This window comes from Meles meles, chromosome 18, assembly GCF_922984935.1.
Source record: "Meles meles chromosome 18, mMelMel3.1 paternal haplotype, whole genome shotgun sequence".
NCBI classification, from domain to species: domain Eukaryota; kingdom Metazoa; phylum Chordata; class Mammalia; order Carnivora; family Mustelidae; genus Meles; species Meles meles.
Window position 1 is genome coordinate 58813457 of NC_060083.1, and position 12652 is coordinate 58826108.

The 12652-nt window shown below is 47.8% G+C and overlaps 1 long non-coding RNA gene across 1 annotated transcript; it reads right to left on the reverse strand.

Moving 5' to 3' along the window:
- Positions 1-887: 887 nt before the first annotated feature.
- Positions 888-9479, reverse strand: LOC123929750. The gene is made up of 3 exons (XR_006815959.1): positions 9081-9479; positions 3696-3815; positions 888-1553 (listed from the first exon to the last, which is right to left on the reverse strand). It is a non-coding gene; the product is annotated as an uncharacterized LOC123929750 (long non-coding RNA).
- Positions 9480-12652: the final 3173 nt, after the last annotated feature.

Below are 12652 nucleotides of genomic sequence, written 5' to 3' on the forward strand. Positions count from 1 at the left end.
TCTCAGTCCCTCCCGCTCCTTGTGCTGGCTCCCCCCACCCCTCCCCAAATAAATAAATAAAATCTAAAAAAAGAAAGAAGTGGTTCTAGTGCTAGCCTTTCTGTTTGAGGACTGTGCGATCTCCGGCAGGGGATATGACTTGTTTGTGACTTAATTTTCTTGTCTGGAAAAATGAGGGTGATGATACAACTCAAAGCAGCTGACATGAAAATGAAGCAAAATTAGGTAATGCAGGGCGCCTGGGTGGTTCAGTGGGTTAAGCCTCTGCCTTCAGCTCAGGTCATGATCTCAGGGTCCTGGGATCGAGTCCTGCTTTGGGCTCTCTGCTCTGCACGGAACCTGCATCCTCCTCTCTCTCTCTCTCTGTCTGCCTCTCTGCCTACTTGTCATCTCTGTCTGTCAAATAAATAAATAAAATCTTTTTAAAAAATTAGGTAATGCATTGTAAAAGTGCTACAAGATATTTCTTTCTTTTTTTTTTTTTTTAAGATTTTGTATTTATTTGAGAGAGACAGAGAGAGCAGGCACACAAGCAGGGGCAGAGGCAGAGGGAGAAGCAGACTCCCCGCTGAGCAGAGAGCCCAGCAAGGGACTCCATCCCAGGACCCTGGGGTGACGACCTAAGCCAAAGGCAGACACCCAACAGACTGAGCCACCCAAGCACCCCTGCAAAATGTTTCTTAATCATAAACCTTTTAACATTCACGTCTCAATGTTCCCTTTCTTCCTCTGACCCCTATGGATCCATTTGCACACTTACTAAAAAATCATCAGGCTGCATCCGTTAGCTCTTACCTTCTTGAGCGGATCCACCTATATTCTCAATTTTCCAATGACCTCAAGATGATTCTTAGATAATCACCATTTTTCTCCTTTAAAGTTGGTTGTTTTTTTTTTTTACCAAAAAATAGTTTTATTAGTGCAATGTGACATTATGGCCTCGAGCACAACAGTTTATCCTTTTCTAAGTGAGCTCCAGCATACGGTTTCTGCCACAAAGCCTCTAGAAAGGAAGTATCCCGCCGTCACCCTGTAGCTGGGCCGGTTACACCCCTTGATAGACAAGTGTCTTGTTCCAGTTCAAGATCCTCGCTGCCAAGGCCGGGAGACTGGGCACATCTGATCATCCGGTGGCTTCATGTTTTACAGAAAGTGTACTTCACAGCTTTAATTGGCAAGGGCAATAACTTCGACTTACTCATGCTGTCAACCCTACCTGTCGTCATCGACCACAGGGCAATTAGCAAAAGAAGCGGGAGGCTTCTTCTGTGACAAGGAGTCCAACGCGTCTAGCGTGATGTCTTACATAGGCTAGAATATTGGGCAACTCCCTTTGGCGGCCAGTAGAGGTCCCTCTAGACAGGCAAGAGCCTCCCTTGAGGTTGTAGCACTAATTGTAAAGGAATGCTGGGTGTTTGGCTCCAAAAATGGGTCTGACCTCGCTGCTGCCGGGACTGGCTGCTGTTGAGTGCCAGGAAATGTGGCTTGCCAGGTCCCAGCGATGGAGCATGGAGGAAATATCCAGTTGCACCGGCCATGGAAGCCGTATTTCCCTGGAAACAAAACAGATCAGGAATGAACAAGACTCCCCTCTCACTCTTCCTAATCCCCCAATTTTTTTTTAATAAAGATTTTATGTATTATTTGACAGAGAGAGAGAGAAAGAAAATAAGTAGGGGGAGCTGCAGAAAGACAGGGAGAAGCAGACTCCCCATCAATGTGGGGCTCCATCCCAGGACGGATCACAACCCAAGCCAAAGGCAGACGCTTAACCAACTGAGACACCCAGGGGGCCCCAAACCCCCAAACCTTTAACCACAAGTTTCAATCCCTCGTGGTTACGGAAGACCAGAAGTAATATTTTTTCCATTTATTTAATAAACCCCAAAGCTACACTTTTCCTGCCTTCTCGTGTGAAAGACGTCTTCCATCTCCGCTAGACTGTTCTAGTTTTATGGCCTAAGGGCAGAACGCTATGGAATTTATTCTCTCTTCTCAAACTTTTTCAGATTTAGATGGTTCAGCGGCAAGGTTTGTGGTGTCCTGCCTCTGGCAAGGATCCTCAGCGTCTGAACATTTTGTCTTAGGAGCCTAAATGTAATGACGCATGTAGTGTGTTTAAGTCAGAACCTGGCCCTCAGTAAGCTCTTAAGAAATGTCCAGTGTTATTATTATTACTGTTATTATGGCATCTGGACCATGACATTCCAATGATCGTCCATCAGGACCAGGAGAAGCAAGGCTGGTTGTGGGGATCCACTGTTACCCCCAAAACCTCTCCCAAGGTGGCCTAACCTAACCTAACCTAAACCAGACAGTCACTGAGAACAACTTTCCCTGCGCAGTCTGACCACACATGACCTTTACTGGCTGTGTGTGCGGGTTTTTTTTTTTTTTTTTTAGATTTTTATTTATTTATTTGACAGAGATCACAAGTAGGCAGAGACCAGGAAGAGAGAGAGGAGGAAGCAGGCTCCCTGCGGAGTAGAGAGCCCCATGTGGGGCTCGATCCCAGGACCCTGGGCACATGACCTGAGCTGAAGGCAGAGGCCTTAAACCCCTGAGCCTCCCAGGCGCCCCCTGGCTGTGTTTTATATGACGATACAGCTCAGGGTTTTAATTGGCAACTGGAATAATGTTGGGTCCATTGCTCCTTGAACACTGCTTGTTATGAGCAACGTAATGAGGAAGAGAACCAACTTGAACCTGAGTGCCTGCTATGTTTTAGGACCCTGTGCTAGGCACTTGGCACAATTTATCTCATCCAACTAAGCTTCAGAGCCCCCAGTCATAATAATGGCAGCATGTTGTGAGGACTCGTTACTAATGTATAGTTTCAGGGAGCCTGGGTGGCTCAGTCGTTAAGCGCCTGCCTTCCACTTAGGTCATGATCTCAGGTTCCTGGGATCGAGCCCCGCATTGGGATCGAGCCCCACATCGGGCTCTCTGCTCAGCGGGAAGTCTGATTCTCCCTCTCCCACTCCCCCTGCTTGTGTTTCCTCTCTCACTGTGTCTCTCCCTGTCAAATAAATAAACAAAATCTTAAAAAAATAATGTACAGGGGCGCCTGGGTGGCTCAGTGGGTTAAGCCTCTGCCTTCGGCTCGGGTTGTGATCTCGGGGTCCTGGGATTGAGCCCCACATCAGGCTCTTTGCTCAGCAGGAAGCCTGCTTCTCCCTCCTCCCTGCCTGCCTCTCTGCCTACTTGTGATCTCTGTCTGTCAAATGGATAAATAAAATCTTAAAAAAAAAATGTACATTTTCTTGCTTTCTTTAGGCTCATTTTATCTGAAAAATAAGATAGGTAATTCTAATGCTTTTTGCTTTTCCAGTTTCTCCCTCTCCCCCCTCCTTGTCCTGGTCCTCCTCCTCCTTCCGTGTGGGGCTGAGTGTTCTATGAGACTTTACCCTGTCATAAAACGCAGGAAAGTTCACTGATGCCATTTCTGTTCTCCTGCTCTGAGCTCCAAAGAAATAAAGTGACTCGCTTCTAAGTCCTGCTGGCAGCCTTTCTGGGGCTAGGAATCAACCACTGAGCTCCGGAGTCTTGGGCTCTGCTCAAGAATCCAGTCTCGAGTTAACACGAGCATTTGGGCTTTAGGAAAAGGAAATTTCTGCAAACATCATCGTGAGCTCAGATCAATAAAAATACCAGAATTGCCTAGAGGCCAGAAGGGAATGTCTTTATCCACTCACTCTGATACTCGGAAATGTCCAGTGGAGAATATCTTTTTGCGTTTTATAAAAGCGTGCTTGTATACACACAGGCTGAATATGGATCAGGCGGGTGCCTGGCTCCCAAGGCTTGTCGGATGCCTGCGAGAAATGACAGTAAGAGTAAGAGATGCCATATCAGGATGTATTCCGGATGGTCTGTTCAGGGAAGGCTCTTCGCGAGCCTCTGGCCTGGTTCTGGGGTCATGAACAGGAGACCAAGCAGACCTGAACCGCGGGAGCCACTGAGGGGTTAGAAACTGAATGTACATGGAAGAAGAAAGACCTTGGACAGGCTTTCATTTAGAGTTAGAGGGACCAAAGCTCGTGTCTTCAAGCACGTGGAAGGAGATCACCACCACTTTTCCTGATTACTGGATACCGGACACATTCCAGCGCCGTGCACTCGGGTTTGATCCAAGCGGGAACTTTCCGACATCGGGTTAAGAGCTGGAATGTGTTCCCGAGGTCACAGAGTGTCCTTCAATTGCGGTGATTAAATATCTATTTGCAGGGGCACCTGGGTGGCTCAGTGGGTTAAGCCTCTGCCTTCAGCTCAGGTCATGTTCCCAGGGTCCTGGAATCAAGCCCCCCATCAGGCTCTCTGCTCAGCGGGGAGTCTGCCTCCTCCTCTCTCTGCCTGCCTCTCTGCCTACTTGCGATCTCTGTCTGTCAAATAAATAAATGGAACCTTTAAAAAATTTATTAAAAAAAAAAAATCCCCATTTGCTCGAGGGCTAGTGAGTGAGCTCTCTTCGCTCTATATATACACCCGGTCACACAGCGAACCGCCAGGCAACGGGCGGCCCTGTTTATTCCATGAACAGGTGCGTCTTAGGACTCAGGCAGGTTTAAATTTACCAAGTCGATCGTGGATAAATATAAGATCTGTAGGTTTTACGGAATAAGACCGTGGACTCCAGCAGCCCAGGGAGAGAATGCAGGAAGGGATCCCTGCTCATCTCGCACGGCCTCTGCTCGCTGTCGTCTCTGGCCTGTCCTGCGGACCCTCCAGCAGCTGAGGGCGAAGCTATGCGACCTCAAGTATGTCTGCCCAGGGGGAAAGCAGAGAACCTAAGCCCCGCGGGAATGTCGGCAATGTGGGCTTGGCAAATGGGGAATGTCGGGAATGATCCGCAGTCCAGAGTTCAGATCTCACAGTGTGCCTTTGCCCTGCCCCGGTATCCTCCGACATGGAGGCAGGGCTCTCGGCCTTGGGAGCTATGAATCCTGCTGCGGAATTATATTGCCTTTCTGAGTCTGCGCGTCTTATTATAAGAGTCTAGTCCAGGCTGCAGAGAACTGGCTTTAGTCAAGCTAGTTTTTATTTTAGTCAAAATGCTCCCTAAATTTGGGATCCAACACAACCATCCAGACAACTGTCTTTATTATCAAGCCGTTCTGCCTGATGTCTAGCAAGCCATCCCGTCGCAGTGCTCACCAAAACGAATCTCCCTCTCATGGGGCGCCTGGCTGGCCAGTTGGTGGAACATGCGACTCGTGATCTTGGGGTTGTGAGTTCAAGCCCCACATTGGGTGTAGAGATTACTTAAAAAAATAAAAATAAAAATAAAATCTCAGGGTCACCTGGGTGGCTCAGTGGGTTAAACATCTGACTCTTGGTTTCAGCTCAGGTCTTTGTCTCAGGGTTGTGAGTTCAGGCCCTGTGTCGGACTCCACAGCATGGAGCCTACCTTAAAAAAAAAAAAAAATCCTAAAAACAAAACCAAAGGAGCCCTGAATTTTCCTTCACGAGTAACTTTTTCAATAATGAAAAGTTCTGGGAGGATACTCAGGAAACTTCTATATTAGCTTCCCCGAATGAGGGGGCCTGGGAGGAAGGGGACGCGGCTGGGAAAGGACCTATTTCTCACTGTAACCTTTCATTTTCCTTGGATTATTTATGTTGCTTCTATTACTTATTCAAAAATAAATGTGATCAGGGCACCTGGGTGGCTCAGTTGGTTAAGCCACTGCCTTGGGCTCGGGTCATGATCCCAGAGTCCCGGGATTGAGTCCCACATCGGGCTCCCAGCTCTTCGGGGAATCTCCTTCTCCCTCTGACCTTCTCCCCTCTCATGTTCTGTCTCACTCTCTCTCTCAAATAAATAAATAATCTTTAAAAAAATTTTAAAAAATGTGATCAGGGGGCGCCTGGGTGGCTCAGTGGGTTAAAGCCTCTGCCTTCGGCTCAGGTCATGATCCCAGGGTCCTGGGATCGAGCCCCGCATCAGGCTCTCCGCTCTGCGGGGAGCCTGCTTCCTCCTCTCTCTCTCTGCCTGCCTCTCTGCCTACTTGTGATCTCTGTCTGTCGAATAAATAAATAAAATCTTTAAAAAAAAAATGTGATCAGGGCACCTGGGTGGCTCAGTGGGATAAGAGTCTGCCTTCAGCTCAGGTTATGATCTCAGGGTCCTGGGATCGAGCCCCCCACCCTGCTCAGTGGGAAGCCTGTTTCTCCTTCTCCATCTGCCTACCACTCCCCCTGCTTGTGCTCTCTCCCTCTCTCAAACAAATAAATAAAATCTTTAAAAAAAAAATGTGATCACTTTTTTTTAAACATAAGGTTTGTAAAATTCTGTGTGGCATTTAACTTGGCTCCTTCTCTTCCAAAGTAGGCTTTTTCCCTTTCTTACTCAGCTCCCCATTTCCCTGAGAGTCCCAACAGCCACAGGGACCTTGAACTGAGCACCTACTATGTGCTGCGCGCCATGCTTAGCATCTCCTGCCCATTGCCTCACGGTCTCATTAAGCAAGCCAACGAGAAGGTTCCATGGTTTTCCAACTTTTAGGGATGAGGAAACCGGGGCTTAGATGGGTCCCAGAACCAGTCAGTGTTTATCTCTCTCTGCCCCACACAACCCTCAAACTTTCTGTCTCAGGAGCAGTTAGAACACTGAAGGGCTGAGTGCATCGAAGATACTAAGAGCTTTCTCACAAATTCCTTGGTCAGCCAAACCTTAAAAGGCACACGCGTGAGGAAAAGCATTTAAGGCCCATCCGTTGCCTAATAGCAAAGCTGGGCTTTTCAGTACTTGTGCGTTTCCACGTGGGGCACAGAGCATTCTGCACAATGACTGACTGGCCGGCTTATCAAAGTGTGAGGCCTCTGATCCCCCACAACCAAATTCCGAGCAAGGGTCCTCTCAGCGGGACGTGTGGTAAGCGGCATTCAGATGGAAAAGGGGACACTTTTGGTTTGAGTTAGAGGACACCCGCCAACAGATACACCAGCTCTATTTCTGGCTTAAGGGGGGAAAGCTCTGGGGCTCAGAGCAAAGCTGTGGGAATCTTAGAGGCCCCATGAAAGGACAAGCCCCGGCATTACTGGCAGTTTCTATGGACACAAGAAGAAAGGACAGGATCGCCACGAAAACTAAGTAAGCAGCCAGCAATGCGAGACGAGGCTGCGGAAGGCCAGGTGCGATGACAGCTGATACTACATCACAGGCTCTCACGAAGGCCTTGTCGCCCAAAGATAGAAAAAGGGTTTTATAAACAGCCACCGATTATTTTAACTTTTTGTGGTTAAAATCAAGGCAGGGATCTGGTCATCGTCCGTAAATAAACCCGGCTTCCTTCGTGTGGCTCATGCTCTCAGAAGGGGGAATTGTGATCCACGTGATATACTCTGCAGTTCAAATCATCTCCACATACATTATCTCACGGGATCAGGCAAGGATCTTGGAGTCCAAGCTCTGTCTCCGGACCTACCCCCCAACAAGCAACCACCTGAGGGACCTGCAGCGCGCTGCCTTTGACTGGCAGGTCCCTGGGACGCAGTAGCCAGCAAGGTCCTGGGTCTGCAGTTTCTATGGTGCAGTATTTGGGGACATATACTTGCTTTTAAACAACGAGGCTCACAGTGATTCAGTGTTGGCACAGGAACAAAACTTTAGAGACAGGCGCCTGGGTGGCTCAGTTGGGTTAAGCGTCTGCTTTGGCCTCAGGTCATGATCAGAGGGTCCTGGGATGGAGCCCCATGTCATGGGGCTCCCTGCTCGGGGGGAAGCCTCCTTCTCCCCCTCCCTCTGCTCCCCCCAGCCCCAGCTCGAGCTCCCTCTTTCTTGCTCTCTCTTTCTCTCAAATGAATAAATAAAATCTTAAAGAAAAAAAAAAAACTTAAGAGATTTCTCCCGCCTTCCTTTTCAAAGTTTGCATTTATGACGTTCTTGAAATTAACCACTTGCTAGTAGAAGCCACCACCAGAGAGAACCACGTGGCCGAGAAGCACTGGGGATAGACTCAGCCTGAGCCACGAGACGTGTTTTTCCCCCAGTGCTCAGTATCTCTGTAGGACAAATCCCAACAGGCTGTCAACCTCTAGATTATGCAAGATTGACTGCCCCAATTCCAATGCCATGACCCTGGGAGTCTGCCTTGCAATGAATAGTTAAGACTTCTAGAAAAGATAAGAGCTAAGGGTAGGCCATGCCAGATGGAGGCTTTGTAGGAGAAAGCAAACTTTTCCATAAAGTGGCATTTTAAACCTTTTCAAAAGTTCATTATTTTCCCCCCAAAGAGAAAAAGTAAATGGAATTCAAATTTTTCTTGATGATGGAAATTAAAGATTAAGAAATAAGATTTTGTTGGGCCTAATTGAGCTTTAAAGTCTCACAGTTATGTCTGATTTTTTTTTTTTTTTTCATCTTCCAAGAACCAATTTCCTCTTTTCCCCTTTAGGGGCAATATTACCCCCATCGAGAATACATCGCGAAGAGGAAATTCAATGCTTATCTTTTAGGAACATATTTTTCTTCCTAGATGGCCAGTTATGCATTACTCTTAACTAGAAAATTATGACCTATATCAAGCAACTAGTATTACAATGCTGACTAGAAAATAAACTCGGTGGTGTGTTTTTTGTTTGCAATAACTTCTGACCTTCCTTCCTTCTTTCTCTCTCTCTCCAGCTTTCTTTCTTTCTCTCCCTCCCTCTTTCTTTCTTTCTTCCTTTCGTTTTCTCTCTTTCTTTCTTTCCTTTCTTTTTTTTTTTTTAAGATTTTATTTATTTATTTGACAGACAGAGATCACAAGCAGGCAGAGAGGCAGGCAGAGAGAGGAAGGGAAGCAGACTCCCTGCTGAGCAGAGAGCCCTATGCGGGACTCGATCCCAGGACCCTGAGATCATGACCTGAGCCAAAGGCAGAGGCTTAACCCACTGAGCCACCCAGGCGCCCCTTTCTTTCCTTTCTTTCTTATTTCCCCCCTTCCTCCCTTCCTTCCCCTAATCAGGTAAATTTGATCTTAATCAGTTTTGCTGTTCTCAAATCAGCTTTGGCCGAATTGCAACTCTCCACCCCTGGCATAACCGGGAACAGCCTGGCGGTTTATCAAGGATGAAGAAAAGAAAACTACGTACTGTACCTTCAGGTTAAGCTCGGATTTTCCCTTCTAGTCTAGAAGCTGGAAGGGCACCTTCGAGTCAGCTGGGATCCCCAAGGGTGTGTGCCGCAGACAACCACTCCCTGCTGACGTGCCCCCCCCACCCCCCGCCAAAAACTCAGCTTAAGGCTTCCCACTAAGGGAAGGGTGTGATGACTGCCAAGCTTAGGGCTTATATTCAGCTTCGACCCTCAGCCTGAGGAAACCCGTGTGTGATTAATTTATTCATTGTGTGATCCCGGAGCAAAATCACCTAGCCTGGTGGTCCTACTTTTCTGCCTTCGGGAAAACGGATATGATCCTACTGACGGCAGCCGGTCTCATGGAGCTGTCCTTGGCAGAAGGGAGGTCATCAGTAAAAAGCCCTGCGAGGACCCCAAGGAAAGGCAGGGAGTTAATTCAAGGCTTTATTATGGGAAGTGCAAACAGCTCTGAACTTCAGACCAGTAAAGACGTTCGGGGATTACTGAAGTTCGCTGGGCACCCAACAACACACTAAACACACCCATGATAAAATCAAAACAAAACCAAGGCAACAACCTGTGTTGGTTGGCCTTTACACCCAAGACGAGCCGCTCAGCCGCAGGGCTGTCTTCTGAGCCCCGGCAGAATGTTTTCCCAGGGAGGCTCCTGTGTTTATTAGCTGTCATGGGTCACACGGCCATTACCGCACCAGCAGGCCCCTGAGGCTGGCCCCCCTGAGGTGGGGAAGATGGCCATGCAGAAAGACAGGTGACAACTCAGGTATCTGACATCACCAGCCTGGGAAGGGACGGTCAGGAGCTGAGCAGAGAAATGGGAAAGGGAAGTGTCAGGGGGTGCCCTCAGGCAAGTCCCGAAGCAATCGCCCCTCAGACCTTTCTGTTCCTTCTCCGAGGCTTGCTGGTCAGGCAGATTCCATAGCGAACTTCCATCCACCTGCACATCCTGCTCCTGGAAGCTGAGGCAAGGTCCCTGAGGGACCCTGAGAGACCCGCCACTCTGAGTGGACTCAGCCTCACTCCTGAGGGGCCGGTAAGGGCGTGTGAGCACGCGCTGAAGGGCTGGGAAACATATTGATGAGGTTTCTGTTACACCTGATCCCTAAAAGGTCCGATTTTTAAAAACAGAAATATTCTATGCTTCCATAGTAACAGCACATTACAGACACTAACCTGTCCCCTTGCAAATTTCTGCCCTTGATCAGAAAGGACCGTGGGTGAAAAGGTGCAGGAAAACAGACTCATTTCTCCCTTTAAAAAAGGAAGTGCATTAACCTTGTCAGGGAATGATCTGACATAAGGAATCCATAACTGCCAAGTTTTTCCTCTGGGGACATTCTCTGTCATTCTCAGAGGCGACCCCCTCACCTCTTGGGTTTTAGGTCGACCAGAAGGCCAGGGAGGTGTCCACTGTATCAAGAATCTCAAGACTGATGTAAACAGGAAACCCATCATTTGGTTCATAGTCTCCTTCACTATAGGAGGCTACATAGGAAGGCATTTAAGAAACTTGACTCTGTTAACTAAATTGAATTTAAATTAAAAAAAATTGGGGGCACCTGGGTGGCTCAATGGTTAAGCATCCAACTCTTGATTTCTGCTCCGGTCCTGATCTCTGGGTCCTGGGATCAAACTCCAGGCTCAGCAGGGGGTCCATTTCTCCTCCCCCTTTCCCCTCCCCCTGCTTGTGCACTCTCTCTCTACGTCTCTTTCTCTCTCCAATAAATAAATAAAATCATAAAAAAAAACACTGCAAGAAAGAAAGAAAGAAAGAAAGGAAGAAAGAAAGAAGGAAAAGAAGAAACTTGTCTCTGTATCTCATGTGACCAAGCAATTTCACTCTTACGTAAAACCTACAAGAAATGAAAACACCCACACAAAAACTTATGCACAAACGATCACAGCAGCATTGTTCGTAATAGCCAAAGAAAGTGGAAGCAACTCAGATAAATGGATAAATAAAATGTGGTCTCTCCAAATAATAGAGTATTATTAGTAATTAAAAGGAATGAAGGGGCGCCTGGGTGGCTCAGTCGGTTGAGTGTCTCACTCTTGATCTCAGCTCAGACCTTGATCTCAGGGTCGTGAGTTCAGGCCCTACGTTGGGCTCCATACTGGATGTGGAGCCTACTTAAATAAAATAAAATAAAATACAAATAAAAGGAATGATATACACACATGTTATGACGTGGATGACCTTGGAAACATTGTGCTTAAGTGAAAAAGCTGGTCACAAAAAATCCCATATTGTACGATTCCATTTATACGAAATGTCCAGAATAGACGGTCTATAAAGATAGAAAGTAGACTAGTGGTTGCCTGAGGCCAGGGGCGGAGGTGGGGGAAAAATGCCCAGGGCTGTTAGGGAGGAAAGGGTCTTTTTTTTTGGTTCCCAAAAATGTTCTATAATTGGTTGTTGTGCGGGTTGTGCAATTCTGTGAATATACTAAAAGCCATTGAGTGATTTACTTTAAATGGGTGAATGATATCTCAATAAAGCTGTCAGAAAGAAAGAAAGGAAGAAAGAAAAAGAAAGAAAGAAAGAAAGAAAGGAAGAAAGAAAGAAAGGAAGAAAGGGGGAGAACCTTGCCTCTGGAGGCAGAGGACCTGGCTTGAATCATGTTCCACCAATTATTAGCTGTGTTCCTTGTGGCAAGTTACTTGGACCCTCTGGGCCTCGTCTTTCTCACCTCTGAAGTGGGAATGGTCATCTTTATCTCATCATAGGGTTATTGTGAGTTACGCAAAGCATTTAGAACAGCACAGAGGACGTAGGAAACCCCACATAAAGGTTAATGATGACTGACATTGTTATCGGTCACATATATCTCCCAGGACACCCCTAGCTGGTTGGGGGCTACTCAGGAGGCTGAATCAGAAGTATGCTTGGAAGGGTGCTTCGGTGGCTCAGTGGGTTAAAGCCTCTGCCAGCGGCTCAGGTCATGAGCCCGGGGTCCTGGGATCGAGCCCCGCATCGGGCTCTCTGCTCAGCGGGGACCCTGCTTCCCCCTCTCTCTGGGCCTGCCTCTCTGCCTACTTGTGATCTCTGTCTGTCAAATAAATAAAATCAATCTTGAAAAAAAGAAGAAGAAGAATAATGCTTGGAAAGCATGAAGTCAGAAGCGGGTGGGAATTCTTGTGGGAAGCAGACTTGGGAAAGCCGTCATTCATTCGCTTGTCAAAGTCCTATGAACGGGGCGGGGGGCAGGTGCTGTGCTAAGTGCTGAGAAGACAGGAATGCTCAAAATCGATAGGATGTCCTGTTCACAAGGCCGTTCAGGGAGTTCCAGCAGGGGAGTGACTCGCTCTCACTTGTGTCGGAGAAGGTGTCCGAGGCTACTGTGCAGAGACCGGGCGGAGGGGAGCTGGAGAAGAAACAGGGGCCTGGCTCGGCGTCAGCCATGGCAGCGGGAGAGCAGGCGTTTGCTAAGAGCCCGCCCTGGGGTGGGAGAGTGGGAAGTGAGAGAAGGGGTCAGATCAGGGCTGTGATTTGGAGTTAGAGCCCATGCGACTTGCTGAGAGTTGAATTTGGGTCATGAGGAATAGGAAGGAGATACACCTGCCGCTTACGGC